The 12,014-nt window shown below is 50.2% G+C and overlaps 1 protein-coding gene across 2 annotated transcripts in view; it reads right to left on the reverse strand.

The window, feature by feature from the left end:
- Nucleotides 1–12,014, reverse strand: part of LOC140418434 (uncharacterized) — a 36,491-nt gene that overhangs the window by 6,031 nt on the left and 18,446 nt on the right. The window contains exon 1 of one of the 2 annotated variants that reach the window (XM_072501905.1): nt 5,896–5,920. The exons of the other annotated variant lie outside the window; for it this stretch is intronic. The gene's annotated coding sequence lies outside the window, so the exon portion shown is untranslated. Of the gene's footprint in view, nt 1–5,895; nt 5,921–12,014 lie in introns of those variants that run through there. 2 annotated transcript variants of the gene reach the window in all.

A 12,014-nucleotide genomic window follows, 5' to 3' on the forward strand; every position in this document is an offset into this window, starting at 1 on the left:
TTGTTTCTCCGGCACCCAAGTGTATATCTACCTCCCCAGTCTCCCCCCCCCCCCCCCGCCCCCCCCCCCCCCGCCCCCCACCACACACACACACACACAAACAGATGCCTACTTCGGTGCTATAAATAATTTTGCCAATTGTACAGAGTTGCTGCTGTTGAGCTGGTGCATAATACTCGACCAGTTACTTCATTTGATTTTTTATTTCTTTTTTATTGTTACTTTTTTTGTGATATGTTTGTGTGCCCTTCTCTTCTATGTATATGTACATATATATATATCATATTCTGTGTACATAACGCCAAATATACTTTGTTCAAAAACCCAATAAAAAAAAGAAGGGTAGCATGGATAATTCAGGTAATTACACGTCAGTGGCAGGAAATTATGGGAGAGAATTCTTTTGAGAAAAGATTTATTCCCACTTGGAAATAAGTGGACATATTAGCGAGAAGTAAACATGGTTTTATGAAGGCGAGGTCGTGTCTCACTAACTTGATCGAGTTTTTGAGGAAGGGACAAAGATAATTGATGAGTGGAGGGCAGTGGAATTTGTCTACAAGGACTACATGGGCAGCACGTTAGCACAAGTGGCTAGCACTGTGGCTTCACAGCGCCAAGGTCCCAGGTTAGATTTCCCGCTGGGTCACTGTGCGGAGTCTGCACGCTCTCCCCGTGTCTGGGTGGGTTTCCTCCGGGTGCTCTGGTTTCTTCCCACAGTCCAAGACATGCAGGTTAGGTGGATTGGCCATGCTAAATTGCCCTTAGTGTCCAAAAAAAAAAGGTGAGGAGGGGTTATTGGGATAGGGTGGAAATGAGGGCTTAATTTGTCGGTTATGGGGATAGGGTGGAAGTGAGGGCTTAAGTGGGTCGGTTACGGGGATAGGGTGGAAGTGAGGGCTTAAGTGGGTCTGTGCGGACTCGATGGGCTGAATGGCCTCCTTCTGCACTGTATGTTCTATGTTCAGTAAGGTCTTTGTAAGGTCCCTCATGGCAGACTGGTACAAAAGGTGAAGTCACACTGGATCAGAGGTGAGCTGGCAAGATGGATACAGAACTGGCTCAGTCAGAGAAGACAGAGGGTAGCAGTGCACGGGTACGTTTCTGATGGAGAGCTGTGACTAGTGGCGTGCCTCAGGGATCAGTGCTGGGATCTTTGCTGTTTGTAATATATATTAATGTTTTGGAGGAAAATGTAACTGGTTTGATTTGTGAGTTTGCAGGTGACACAAAGATTAGTAGAATTATGGATCGCGATGAGGACCGTTAGAGGATACAGCAGGATATAGATTGGTTGGAGACTTGGGCGGAAAGTTGGCAGATGGAATTTAATCCGGACAAACGTGAGGTAATGCATTTTGGAAGGTCTAATACAGATGGGAAATATACAGTAAATGGCAGAACCCTCAAGAGTATTGATAGGCAGAGGGATCTGGGTGTACAGGTACACAGGTCACTGAAAGTGGAAGCACAGGTGGAGAAGGTAGTCAAAAAGGCATATGACATGTTACCTTCGTCGGCCGGGGCATTGAGTTTAAAAATTGGCAAATCATGTTGCAGCTTTATAGAACCTTAGTTAGGCCGCACTTGGAATATGGAGTTCAATTCTGGTCGACAGACTACCAGAAGGATGGGAAGCCTTTGGAGAGGATACAGAAAAGATTTACCAGCGTGTTGTCTGGTAGGGAGGGATTAGCTGTGAGGAGCGGTTGGAGAAACTTGGTTTGTTCTCACTGGAATGACGGAGGTTGAGGTGCGATCTGATCGAAGTCTGCAAGATTATGAGGGGCATGGACAGAATGGATAGTCAGAAGTTTTTTCTCAGAGTGAAAGAGTCAATTGCTAGGGAACATAGGTTTAAGGTGCGAGGGGCAAGCTTTGAAGAAGATGGACGAGGCACATTTGTTTACACACAGGGTGGTGGGAGCCTGGAACTCGCTGCCGGGGGAGGTAGTGGAAGCAGGGATGATAGTGACTTTTAAGGAGCGTCTTGAAAAATACAAGAATAGGATGGGAATAGCAGGATACGGTCCCCGGAAGGGTAAGGGCTTTTAGTTCAGACGAGCAGCATGGTTGGTGCAGGCTTGGAGGGCCGAATGGCCTGTTCCTGTGCTGTACTTTTCTTTGTTCTTTGTGACCATCAAACTGCATTACCGTTGACCTGGGTAATTTGACAACCATGACCCTGGTTTGTAGAGACCCAGGTGCCTGATTAATGAAGCAGAACAGCAGCAGAGGAAAGCATATTAAGCAAATTCTGCTCTCTGGATCCCACTGTCTGATGGGATGTCCTGCCCCATGTGTCCAAAAATCTGCAGCTCTGTTCAGTCTCATGAAGACCCAGGGCAGAAACACACAAACCTGAGAAGACGCCATCCTTGAATCGAGCGACTGCTGATGACAACAAGAGTCAATGTGCAGCAGGGAGCAGGAGCGGTCATCCTGAACCAGGGAGCAGGAGCAGTCATCCTGGACCAGGGAGCAGGAGCGGTCATCCTGGACCAGGGAGCAGGAGCAGTCATCCTGGACCAGGGAGCAGGAGCGGTCACCCTGGACCAGGGAGCAGGAGCGGTCATCCTGGACCAGGGAGCAGGAGCAGTCATCCTGGACCAGGGAACAGGAGCGGTCATCTTGGACCAGGGAGGAGTGGTCATCCTGGACCAGGGAGCAGGTGCGGTCATCCTGGACCAGGGAGCAGCAGTGGTCATCCTGAACCAGGGAGCAGGAGCAGTCATCCTGGACCAGGGAGCAGGAGCGGTCATCCTGGACCAGGGAGCAGGAGCGGTCATTTTGGACCAGGGAGCAGGAGCGGTCATCCTGGACCAGGGAGCAGGAGCAGTCATCCTGGACCAGGGAGCAGGAGCGGTCACCCTGGACCAGGGAGCAGGAGCGGTCATCCTGGACCAGGGAGCAGGAGCAGTCATCCTGGACCAGGGAACAGGAGTGGTCATCCTGGACCAGGGAGGAGTGGTCATCCTGGACCAGGGAGCAGGTGCGGTCATCCTGGACCAGGGAGCAGCAGTGGTCATCCTGAACCAGGGAGCAGGAGCAGTCATCCTGGACCAGGGAGCAGGAGCGGTCATCCTGGACCAGGGAGCAGGAGCGGTCATTTTGGACCAGGGAGCAGGAGCGGTCATCCTGGACCAGGGAGGAGTGGTCGTCCTGGACCAGGGAGCAGGTGCGGTCATCCTGGACCAGGGACAAGGAGCGGTCATCCTGGACCAGGGTGCACGAGGGGTCATCCTGGACCAGGGTGCACAAGGGGTCATCCTGGACCAGGGAGCAGGAGCGGCCATCCTGGACCAGGGAGCAGGAGCGGTCATCCTGGACCAGGGAGCAGGAGCGGTCAGGCTGGACCAGGGAGCAGGAGCGGTCTTCCTGGACCAGGGAGCAGGAGCGGTCAACTTGACCAGGGAGCAGGAGCGGTCATCCTGGACAAGGGAGCAGGAGCGGTCATGCTGGACCAGGGAGCACGAGGGGTCATCCTGGACCAGGGAGCAGAAGCGGCCATCCTGGACCAGGGAGCAGGGGAGTCATCCTGGACCAGGGAGCAGGCGCGGTCATCTTGGACCAGGGAGCAGGAGCGGTCTTCCTGGAACAGGGAGCAGGAGCGGCCAGCCTGGACCAGGGAGCAGGAGCGGTCATCCTGGACCAGGGAGCAGGAGCGGTCATCCTGGACCAAGGAGCAGGAGCGGTCATCCTGGACCAGGGAGCAGGAACGGTCATCCTGGACCAGGGTGCAGGAGCGGTCATCCTGGACCAGGGAGCAAGAGCGGTCATCCTGGACCAGGGAGCAGGAGCGGTCATCCTGGACAATGGACCAGGGAGCAGGAGCGGTCATCCTGGACCAGGGAGCATGAGCGGTCATCCTGGAGCAGGGAGCAGGGGAGTCATCCTGGACCAGGGAGCAGGCGCGGTCATCTTGGACCAGGGAGCAGGAGCGGTCTTCCTGGAACAGGGAGCAGGAGCGGCCAGCCTGGACCAGGGAGCAGGAGCGGTCATCCTGGACCAGGGAGCAGGAGCGGTCATCCTGGACCAAGGAGCAGGAGCGGTCATCCTGGACCAGGGAGCAGGAACGGTCATCCTGGACCAGGGTGCAGGAGCGGTCATCCTGGACCAGGGAGCAAGAGCGGTCATCCTGGACCAGGGAGCAGGAGCGGTCATCCTGGACAATGGACCAGGGAGCAGGAGCGGTCATCCTGGACCAGGGAGCAGGTGGAGAGAATGCTGTGGATTTCTATCCTGCACTGTGTAAAGGGGAAATAAATAGTACATGTTAAGGTAATAATATGATTTAAGAATGAGGTTTCAGACTGAATAAAACAACAGATACGGGGTTACAGATTGTTACTAAGATTCTAATTGACCTTTGTAAAACTGAACGCACAAGTCAGCAGCATTTGCAGCTGTGTTCTCGCAAGGACAGCGAGCTTCAATAACAAGGAACAGGAGGTAACGGCTGTCTCAGTAACAGATAGGGACAGTGGACAATAACAAGATAAGCGGTGCCTGCAAGGGTAGGTGAGAGTGCGTGTTTATATATACCAGATTGAAACTTTAAACAGTGACTGTGCATGTGTTCAGAAAGTTAGAACTGTGCCACTTTGTGTAAACAATAAAATTAGTTCAGCGAGAATGCTTGTTGGCTACATCTCGTAAATCTGCTCTGATGCTCCTGTGAATCATTTGTTCGGAGAAGTTAACTGTGACAGGTGATGGTTTCTGTACATTTGCAGGATACTGGAAGTGGAGGATTGACAGACGGAAACTCAAACCAGACATCACATCGCGATCTGACAGAGTCACTCGGTTCATCAGACCCTGAATATCAGCAGCATCTGGGTGTGGAAGGTAAAAGGTTTGTCTGTTCTGTCTGTGAGGGAAGATTTCAGGTCTCAGTGTGACTGGAAAAGCCCCGAGATTCACAAACCCTGGTTAAGCCAAACCTGGAGAACTGTGTTCAGCTCTGGGCAACAAACCTGAGGAAGGACAGAATGTAGCACAGATTTACCCGAGTGATATCTGAACGCCCAGAGTTAAATTACAAGGTACAATTACAGGAAAGGCTGTGTGGACTGTGCACATTCTCCCGAGTCTGCGTGGGTTTCCTCCGGGTGCTCCGGTTACCTCCCACAAAAATGTGTAGTTTAGGTGTATTGGCCGTGCTAAATTGTCCCTTTGTGTACAAAAGGCGAGGTAGTGTTATGGGAATAGGGTGGGAAAGTAGGCCTCGGTAGGGTGTTCTTTCAGAGGGTCAGTACAGACTCGATGGACCGAATGGGCTCCTTCTGCACTGTAAGGATTTAAGGATTTCTTGGAAAGAGCCATAGAGTCAGAATGGTACAGAGGAGGCCATTCCACCCATTGAACCATGCCAGCTCACTACAGCAATCCAGTCAATCCCATTCTCCTGCTCTATCCCGTGTCCTTGCAGCTTTATTTCCCTCCAGTGTCTCTCCAATGTCCTTCAAAATTATTCATCGTGTCTATTTCCACCCCTTCATGGCAGCAGGTTTTGGGTCATTATCACTCACTGTGTAAAAATATTCTCCCCCACATCCCCCTCTATTTCTTATCCAAAAATGTAAATCTCTGTCCCAGATTGTTTTGTTTACCTTATCCAAACACGTCAGAATCTTGAGAACCTGAATGAAATCTCCCCTCAGCTTCTTTTGCTCAAACTATTCTGGTAAATCTGCAACTTCTCAGAATCTTCACTTCCTTCCTAAAGTCTGGTTACCGGATCCGGACACAATAACCAGAGCGTTATAAAGATTCAGCATCACTTCCCGGTTTTTCTATCAGTATTCCTGCTTATGAAGCTCAACACCCCATTTGCTTTACTAACTACTCTCTCAATATGTCTTGCAGATATACAAAATCCTTTTCCTTCACCTCAAACCTCTATCTCTCTCCTTTCGTAGAGGCCAGAGTCCTGTGTAGGTCCAGATCAGGTGGCAGGTTCCCTCCCTGAAGGACATTGGTGAACCAGTTGAGTTTTCACAATAATCCAGTAACTTTCATCATCAGTTCTTCCTAGTCTCCGGTCGCACGGTGGTTCGCACTGCTGCTTTATGGTGATGGAGGCTGAAGGTTTGAAAGATTTGTCAAACTTCTGGTCAAGTTGCCCTTCGGGGAGGAAACCTTCCACCTGGTCTCCGAAAGGAGAGAGATAGAGGCGGGAGGTGAAGGAAAAGGATTTTGTATATCTGCAAGATATATTGAGAGAGTAGATAGTAAAGCAAATGGGGTGTTGTGGCGCAGCCACAGGCTCAGCCTGATTGGCTGATTCTTGGCGGCATTTTGTGTTTGCGAATTAGAGCTGGAGATGGATGGTCAGTTCCCCTCTGTCCGGGGTGGGGGTGGGGGGGTCAGTTCCCCTCTGTCCGGGGTGGGGGGGATGGTCAGTTCCCCTCTGTCCGGGGTGGGGGGATGGTCAATTCCCCTCTGTCCGGGGTGGGGGGGGGGGTCAGTTCCCCTCTGTCCGGGGTGGGGGTGGGGGGGTCAGTTCCCCTCTGTCCTGTGTGGGGGGGATGGTCAGTTCCCCTCTGTCCGGGGGTGGGGGGATGGTCAGTTCCCCTCTGTCCAGGGTGGGGGGGGGGGGATGGTCAGTTCCCCTCTATCCTGGGAGCGTGGGTATGGTCAGTTCCCCTCTGTCCTGGGTGGGGGGGGTTGGTCAGTTCTCCTCTGTCCAGGGGCGGGGGGATGGTCAGTTCCCCTCTGTCTGGGGTGGGGGGGGGGATGGTCAGTTCCCCTCTGTCTGGGGTGGGGGGGGGGATGGTCAGTTCCCCTCTGTCCTGGGAGCGGGGGGATGGGCAGTTCCCCTCTGTCCTGTGTGGGGGGGGGATGGTCAGTTCCCCTCTGTCCAGGGGTGGGGAGATGGTCAGTTCCCCTCTGTCCAGGGTGGGGGGGGGATGGTCAGTTCCCCTCTGTCCTGGGAGCGGGGGGATGGTCAGTTCCCCTCTGTCCTGGGTGGGGGGGGAATGGTCAGTTCCCCTCTGTCCGGGGTGTGGAGGATGGTCAGTTCCCCTCTGTCCAGGGTGGGGGGGGAGGGGAGATGGTCAGTTCCCCTCTGTCCTGGAAGGGGGGAATGGTCAGTTCCCCACTGTCCTGTGTGGGGGGGGGGGATGGTCAGTTCCCCTCAGTCCAGGGTGGGGGGTGGTCAGTTCCCCTCTGTCCGGGGTGGGGGGGGGGGTGGTGGATGGTCAGTTCCCCTCTGTCCGGGGGTGGGGGGGATTCAAACTCATTACCCAGTGTGCTGTTGATCACCTTTACTTTACATGAGAAATTCCCGCTTCGATCCCGCCTGGAAACTTTGTGTTTAAAATTGTTACTGATAAGGAACTAACAGTGAGTTCAGTTTCATGTTGGACAGGGTGAGAGTTCATGTGTTTCATTCTTGAAAAACTCCTTCTTCACCTTTAAACAGGGAACAGTAGGGTGGCACGTGGCGCAGTGGTTAGCACTGGGACTATGGCGCATGAGGACCCGATTTCAAATCCCGGCCCTGGGTCACTGTCCGTGTGGAGTCTGCACATTCTCCCCATGTCTGCGTGGGTTTCACCCCCACAACCCAAAGATGTGCAGGTTAGGTGGATTGGTCACGCTAACTTGCCCATTAATTGGAAAAAAAATAATTGGGTATTCTAAATTTATTTTAAAAACAGGGAACAGTGAGAGAAACCTGATCCACAGTGACCCAAAAACCAGATACTGTAGATGCTGGAAATCCGACCTCAAAACAGAAAATAGTAGAAACACGGAGCAGGCCAAACAACATCTGTGCAGAGGACCAGAGTGAATGCTTCAGGCCGGTGACCTTTTATCCAAGCTGGAAGAATTTGGAAATTGAATAGTTTATCAACAAGTACAGAGGCCGGGAAAGAGAGGGGGAGACGAACGTGATAAATATAAGAAATGGTCATACTTCATAGTTTGTATTTTGCAGTAATATTATGAAAAGCTAGGTTAAATGTTTACAGACATGATGTCTGCGAGAGATTGATTATCTCACTTCTAATTCTGTGACTTTTGCAGGGGAAGTTTAATATGGACACGGTAGGGCAGCACGGTGGCGCAGTGGGTTAGCACTGTGGCCTCACGGCACCAAGTTCCCAGGTTCGATCCCAGCTCTGGGTCACTGTCCATGTGGAGTTTGCACATTCTCCCCGTGTTTGCGTGGGTTTCGCCCCCACAACCCAACGATGTGCAGGGTAGTGGATTGGCCATGCTAAACTGCCCCTTAATTGGAAAAATGAATTGGGTACTCTAAATTTAAAAAAATAATAATAAGGACTTGGAGAATCCACACTGAGTAAAGAACTAGATTCATTTACAATACGGTATATACACTGCCTGCTCGCTCCCTCCCGGGTTCCTCTCATGGTTGGTCCCTTACCGACCATTTTACCGTTTGTAGCGAGAGAGCTAATGTAATGGTGTCACAGTTTGAGCCTGGCTAAACAAGTCAAGAGACCATAATTACAAAAGATAAGGCAGCAGAATTAGGCCATTTGACCATGGCTGATATGTATCTCATCCCCATTCACCTGCTTTCTCCCTGTAATACCTGATCCCCTTATAAATCAAGTACCTATCTATCTCTATCTTAAAAACACTCAGTGACTGACATCACGTGGTGGCACATGGTTAGCACTACTACCTCACAGTGCCAGGGACGCAGGTTAATTCCAGCCTTGGGTCACTGTCTGTGTGGAGTTTGCACTTTCTCCCCGTGTCTGCGTGGGTTTCTTCCGGATGCTCCACTTTCCTCCCACAGTCCAAAGATGTGCAGGTTAGGTGGATTGCCCATGCTAAATTGCCTTCGGTGTCCGGGGATGTGTTGGTTAGGTGGGGTTAAGGGGATAGGGTGGGAGAGTGGCTCTGAGTAGGGTGCTCTTTCAGAGGGTCGGTGTGCATACTTGATGGGGCAAATGGCGTCTTTCTGCACTATCAAGTTCGATGTTTATGTGACTTGGCCTCCACAGTCTTCTTCAGCGAAGAGTTCCACAGGTTCACCACCCTCAGGCTGAAGAAATTCCTCCTCCCCTCAGTTTTAAATGATCGTCCCTTCAGTCTGAGGCTATGCCCTCGGATTCTAATCTCTCCTACCAGTGGAAACATTTTCTCCACGTCCACTCTATCTGGGTATTCTGTAAGTTTCAATGAGATTCCCATTCATCCTTCTAAACTCCATCGAGTACAGACCCAGAGTCCCCAATCGCTCCTCATATGACAAATCTTTCATTCCAGGGATCATTCTTGTGATCCTCCTCCAGACACCCTCCAAGGCCAGTACATCCTTCCTTAGACACGGGGCCCAAAACTGCTCACAATACTCAAAATGTGGTCTGATGAGAGGCATGGCAGTACATCCCTGCACTTGTATTGTAGCTCTCTTAAAATGAATGCGAACATTGCATTTGCCTTTCTAACTGCCGACTTTCCTTTATTTGTTCTTGGGATGTGGGTGTCGCTGGCTGAGCCCACCCCTAATTGCCCTTGAACTGAGTGGCTTGCTGGGCCATTTCAGAGGGGGCAGTTTGGGAGGATGTGAGGCTGAAGTGATTAAATGACAAAGGGGATAATGGTGCAAGACAAAACTGGGAGACAATGAGATCAGTAAATAAACTAATAGGATAAGAGAAGAAATAAAAGACAGGTCCAGGTGAGGTATAAATGGCAACAGCAGAACCGTTACCAGCACCAACTGTCTGAAAATATCGGAGTGATGATTATAATCTGAAATTACTGAAATGAATGTTGTGTCTGGAAGGTCAGAAATTGCCTGATCAAGGATGAGGTTCTGTTCCTCGAGTTTCCTTTGAGCTTTATTGGAGCAGTGCAGGAGGCCGAGGACAGAGTGGGAGTGGGGCAGGGAATTAAAATATTAAATGGTCAGAAGCTCAGGATTATGCTTGCAGACTGAATGGTGATGTTCCACAGTCACCAATCCAGATTTAATCTCCTCAGTGTGGGGGAGACCAAATCGTGAGCAGTGAATACACAATACTGGATCGCAAGAAGTACAAGTAAATCACTGTCACCTGGAAAGTGTGTTTGGAATCCTGGAATATGGGAAGGATGGCGATGAACTGTTAGTTGGTTGTGTCTGCATGGAAATGACTGACCGTGATGTTCATGAAAACACAAGAAATGGGAGTGGATGCAGACCATACGGCTCATCGAGCCTCTGCATTTCTTGCTGGCTGTAACCTGTCCGTTCAGGCTTCATTCCGATAAACTTTCCTGTATCTTCCTCAGTCCTTCTAGGTCCATCAAATGAAATGGAGACATTAGCTCAACAATCCTATGAATTAAACTTTAGTCTGGCCCAGTGTCACCGAGCTGAAATCCAGGCTTTCTCTGACACATTATTCTTAATGTCATCACTGACAGGTTAAGAATGAAAAAGCCAACTTTTTAGCAGTAAGGGGAAGAGGCAAGTTTGTAGATACAGAATCACAGAATCTACAGTGCAGAAGGAGGCCGTTTGGCGCATCGAGTCTGCACCGGCCTTAGCACCCTACCTAACCCCACACCTCCACCCTATCCCCACACTTCCACCCTATCCCCGTAACCCCACCTTCCCTTAACTTTTTTGGATGCTAAGGGCAATTTAGCATAGCCAATCCACATATCCCTGCACATCTTTGGATTGTGGAAGGAAACTGGAGCACCCGATGGAAACCCACGCAGACACGGGGAGAACGTGCAGACTCCGCACAGACAGTGACCCCAAGCCGGAATCGAACCTGGGACCCTGGTGCTGTCAAGCCATTGTGCTAACCATTGTGCTACCGTGCTGCCCGATGTTCTACAGTGTCACAGACTGGCCCGTTGGATCTTATTCTGTCCCATCGTACATTCAGCTAATAGTAAAATGTGTAAAATACTGCAACATACAGGCATTTGAGGACAACGGTGAGTCTGCTGCTCAGATTAGTTCAAGTCTCCATATTGTAAAATGGATCTCGAAGGACTGGAGAAGATGTAACAGATGTTACAGATAGTAAAAGTTTCTACAAATATATTTTTAAAAAAGAGTGGCTGAGGTAAATATTGGTCCATTAGAGGATGAGAAGGAGATTTAATAATGGGAGATGAGGAAATGGCTGAGGAACTGAACAGGTTTTTTGGGTCGGTCTTCACAGTGGAAGACACAAATAACATGCCAGTGACTGATGGAAATGAGGCTATGACAGGTGAGGACCTTGAGACGATTGTGATCACCAAGGAGGTAGTGATGGGCAAGCTAATGGGGCTAAAGGTAGACAGGTCTCCTGGACCTGATGGAATGCATCCCAGAGTGCTAAAAGAGATGGCTAGGGAAATTGCAAATGCACTAGTGATAATTTACCAAAATTCACTAGACTCCGGGGTGGTCCTGGCGGATTGGAAATGAGCAAACGTGACACCACTGTTTTAAAAAGGAGGTAGGCAGAAAGCGGGTAATTATAGGTCAGTGAGCTTAACTTCGGTAGTAGGGAAGATGCTGGAATCTGTCATCAAGGAAGAAATAGCGAGGCATCTGGATGGAAATTGTCCCATTGGGCAGACGCAGCATGGGTTCATAAAGGGTAGGTCATGCCTAACTAATTTAGTGGAATTTTTTGAGGACAATACCAGAGCGGTAGATAACGGGGAGCCAATGGATGTGGTATATCTGGATTTCCAGAAAGCCTTTGACATGGTGCCACACAAAAGGTTGCTGCATAAGATAAAGATGCATGGCATTAAGGGTAAAGTAGTCGCATGGATAGAGGATTGGTTAATTAATAGAAAACAAAGAGTGGGGATTAATGGGTGTTTCTCTGGTTGGCAATCAATAGCTCGTGGTGTCCCTCAGGGATCAGTGTTGGGCTCACAATTGTTCACAATTTACATAGATGATTTGGAGTTGGGGACCAAGGGCAATGTGTCCAAGTTTGCAGACGACACTAAGGTGAGTGGGAAAGCAAAAAGTGCAGAAGATACCAGAAGTCTGCAGAGGGATTTGGATGGGTTAAGTGAAT

The sequence above is a fragment of the Scyliorhinus torazame genome, chromosome 5 (genome assembly GCF_047496885.1).
Source record: "Scyliorhinus torazame isolate Kashiwa2021f chromosome 5, sScyTor2.1, whole genome shotgun sequence".
Lineage (NCBI taxonomy): Eukaryota > Metazoa > Chordata > Chondrichthyes > Carcharhiniformes > Scyliorhinidae > Scyliorhinus > Scyliorhinus torazame.